Source organism: Sinocyclocheilus rhinocerous, unplaced genomic scaffold (genome assembly GCF_001515625.1).
Source record: "Sinocyclocheilus rhinocerous isolate Xijiao unplaced genomic scaffold, SAMN03320098_v1.1 scaffold2061, whole genome shotgun sequence".
Taxonomy (NCBI): domain Eukaryota; kingdom Metazoa; phylum Chordata; class Actinopteri; order Cypriniformes; family Cyprinidae; genus Sinocyclocheilus; species Sinocyclocheilus rhinocerous.
Window position 1 is genome coordinate 349,887 of NW_015633531.1, and position 4,048 is coordinate 353,934.

Sequence of the window (4,048 nt, forward strand, 5' to 3'; positions counted from 1 at the left end):
ATTCCTATAGCTGTAATAAAATTACTTTTTAGGACCAATATGATTTTTTTCATTCTCATTGCAGATGCAAATTTAATTGTTTTAAAGCATAAATCACTGTGCTACTAAAGCAATAAGCTCCGTGAAGCCATGGTTTACAGTGAACTTATAACAGCTAAGGGGCGTTGTTAAAAAAAAAACCCTTAGCTGTTATAAAATCACTGTAAACCACGGCTTCACGGGGCTTATTGCTTTTATAAAACGGTTATTCCATATACGTAGTAAGGTTTCACAAAATAAAACAGAGCAAATAAAGTGTAATGATATAAATAAAAACAGTATTCTTCCACCAAACAATGTAGTTCCTCAGAAACAGTTGTGGTTCCAACAAAGTGGTTGCCGAGCAACACACAAATGTAAACAAAGGTATATGTTTGTAGTGTAATTTACAACAGCTTGGCTCAACCAATCAGAATCAAGGACCGGAACTATCCATTTTATAATATAAAATAACAGTAATAAAAATACTTAACCAATAAAGTTTAACAACATTTTTATAACAATTAATGCCTCCTCATTCTCATTACTATAAAGCAAACAAATGAATTTTAATTTACGTTTTTAAAGCATAAATCACTGTATTGCAGTAAATTAACAGTAATAAAAATACTGTATTACAGTAATAAGAATCTAATGAAAATCACTATTGAGAATAAATATCTGAATGCTTTACTATACTAAGAAGTTTGGGGGGGGGGGTTAAAAATGAAAATGTAATGATCCTAAAACTGACTTTCTTTTATTTACGCAACATATTATTTTTTTCACATTTTTGAAGCAAAATGTGACCTGGAGATTCACTCCAAAATACTTTTAATTTCTGAACAATAGATCTATTGTTTATGTCATAAACACTCATCTGAGAAATGTTTTGTTAGAAAATCAGTCTTTAAAAAAATAATACAACCTGTATCTAATGCAATGTTATTCAGACATTTTAAGTGTTACTTGACTGTCCAAATTCTTTACACAAACACAAACAAACAAACCTACACACAGATGCACAAAACCTCGAAACAGACACACAGTTCTCCCCGCACAGCCCCTCTCTCTCTCTCTCTCATTCAGTTGGTCTCTTCCCCCTCCCTCCTTTCTCACATTGTACTCTCTCTCTTTCTCTCCATTTGGAGCTCCTGGATTCACTGGTGAGGTCTTCAGCTTTGGCTCTTCTGTGATTTTTGACGGACACATCCAGGACCTCAGCTGTATCAGGATGAACTCTATATTAACGGCCACCCAGAGCAATGAAAAAGAGTTTGAGGAGCAACGCAAGACAAACTGACACAGATTCAGAGGGAGAGAGAGAGAGAGAGAAAGAACGCGAGAGAGAGAAGAAGGGATTTCTTTCCGAGAGGGATTCCCCCACCCAGGGAAACGGAGGTGAGTGCCGACTGCTGTTTTTGATAAAGAAGGAAAGCAACTAGTATTTCCCTCATATAAGAGACTGGTGGCTCTGTTTAACACTGCTGAGATTGAAGAGAGATTTCATTTGTGTTTGATGCGAGGTGGATTATTTTCATAAAGTTAGAGGAGAGAGGTCGTGTGTTCGGTCTCACCTCTCTGACGGTCCGTCTGTCGCTCGCCAGGTGTCTTTCGCTTCACATTTGATTACGACTTTCTGATCTGATGAGAGAACAGAAACATATAAGTGCGTTTATGCAGAAAACAAAGAGATGTTAGTCAGTGTTTTCTTCCTTACTAAAAAGTATGACAGTATCACCATGGTCTTTTGGACAGTAATATGACCTTTTGGACATTTTACTATGGTAATACCCTGTTTTTGGATACAATATCATAGAAAAAGAACTGTAGCAGTACCATGGTAAAGTAATGGTATTAGATGTTACAGTACTTTATGTACTCCAGTATTATACGTATATTTAGTATGACAGTATTACCATGGATGTTTGGAAGTTAATATGAGGTTTTAAACATTTTACTATAGTAATACCATGTTTTTGCATATAATACAATGAAAACAGCCCCTTATAAAAGTGCTGGCATTAGATGTTGTAGTACGTTACCATGGTACTACGTATGTGTTTTCAGATATGATACCACAGTAATACCATGGTTTCCAGGACATGTTTTTGGGATACAGAACCATTTTAAAAGTACTTTAGTGATACCATGGTACAGTGAGAATGACAGATGGTAATATCATGGTACTGAAACATATTGTGGTACAAAAATTCATATAGCATGGTACTTTGGACATTGTATTATGTTTTAACATTATCATGATCTTTTAAGGAACACTTACAGTAAATTCCACGGTATATGAATATGATAATTATTTAGGATAAACAACAACAACAACAATAAAATATACAATATGTCATTATATATTAACAAAAAATATATATATAAATAGTAATAATGTATCAAATAAAATATATAAATATATACATATAAAATATATAAAATTTACTTTTATGGCAGTAACACAGTATTTTGGTATCTTACAGAGCCATGTAAGTACAAATTGTACAGTACATGAACATGGTAATCTTTTTAAAGGTTCTTGGTATTATCATCAAATGTACCATGGTAGCACCACAATAAAGGGTGGTCCTTCCCTAAATTCACTCGTTGAGTTGTTTTGAAGCTTAAAGGTGTTTCAGAATTACGTTCAACTGGCAAAAGAGTGAAGCTGGTAACTTAGAAACAGGCATGTCTGAGCGCTCACACACACACAAATACACACGGGGGATGGGGGCGGTGGGTGTCTTCCATGGAAATAAAAGAAGAATATCTATGTGTTTCACCACGTCGGTGTGAGAAGCGGTAATGATGGTCTTTACTGAGAAGTGTGTGTGTGTGTGTGTTTGCTTGCATGTGCAAATGTGCATGAAAAAAACAAAAGAACACAGTGTATTAGCAGAATAAATCGTGTTGCTGAACGGAACGGTGCAATCAGTCCATGAGAGCTTGTGTTCATTACTGCTCAAAGCCGGAGGTTTGCGCGTTCCTGAAGAACCTCATTCAGACAGAAATGGTTTGATGAATTATTAATCACATATTAGAGCGTTTACATCAATAAAAGATGAAAACAGGCCGAAAACAAACATCATAGTACTCTGATCACACCGCCCGCCCAATAAATGATCCATAAACCTGCCAAGATTTAATGCACGTCCTCTGTGTGTGCGAGCGAATGCTAATCTGGAATAGAAGTTGTTTTCTCTGACAAATTTTGTGATGTAATTAGTGCTGAAGTTTTCATCAACTTCCCAGCATGAGTCTCGTGTGCTGATGGATGCCGATTTATTACCTTTTAATTAAGGACAAAACAACACAGTGGGTATCCTCAAACACACACACACACACACACACACACAGGGGGACACACTAATAAGATTCAGATCACACAAGCCTCATAAATACACAAGTGACAGGTGTAATGTTATTCTGATCAATGTGACAGTTCAGATTCTCATCCTGCACAAATACTGGAGCCTTTAAAGATGACATATCATGAAAATCTGACTTTTACAGGTTTTAAGTGCTATAATCAGGTCCCCAGTGCATCTACCAACCAAGGAAATGTGAAAAAGATTGACCCAGTAACTTTGTTTTGGTTAGCCTTTTTCTGCAAGCGTCTGAGAAAACGAGCGCGTCTGATTTCGCTCCCTTGGTGACGTGGCAAAGGGATCTCATTATAATATTACCGCCCCTCCATGGCGAAAGTTTCAGCAAAGCATGCTAACTGTTCTGTCATTGGCTGCAGAGACGAGCACAGAACACTGTTTAGAGTCCCAGCCTCAGAGGAGACAAGAGAGCAATGGATTTATTTATTTATTTACTGTATATTGCTGCTGCCACACAGATCTAAAACACGCTAATTATTTCCCAGCTGTTTACCTTCACAGACATAACTGACTGCTTTTTGTAACTCATGTGTGTTTTTAACGTAAACTTGTGTGTGAATGAGAACTTAGATTAGTACTCACATGCTGTGACAGCCACTTTCTGTCCGTGTGCTTCGGATGTGTGCACTCAGAAAACC

The 4,048-nt window shown here is 36.6% G+C and overlaps 1 protein-coding gene across 1 annotated transcript in view; it reads left to right on the forward strand.

The window, feature by feature from the left end:
* Positions 1–1,177: 1,177 nt before the first annotated feature.
* shisal1b (shisa like 1b) overlaps positions 1,178–4,048 on the forward strand; it is a 55,568-nt gene continuing 52,697 nt past the window's right edge. The window contains exon 1 of the mRNA XM_016557750.1: positions 1,178–1,419. The gene's annotated coding sequence lies outside the window, so the exon portion shown is untranslated. The remainder of the gene's footprint in view (positions 1,420–4,048) is intronic.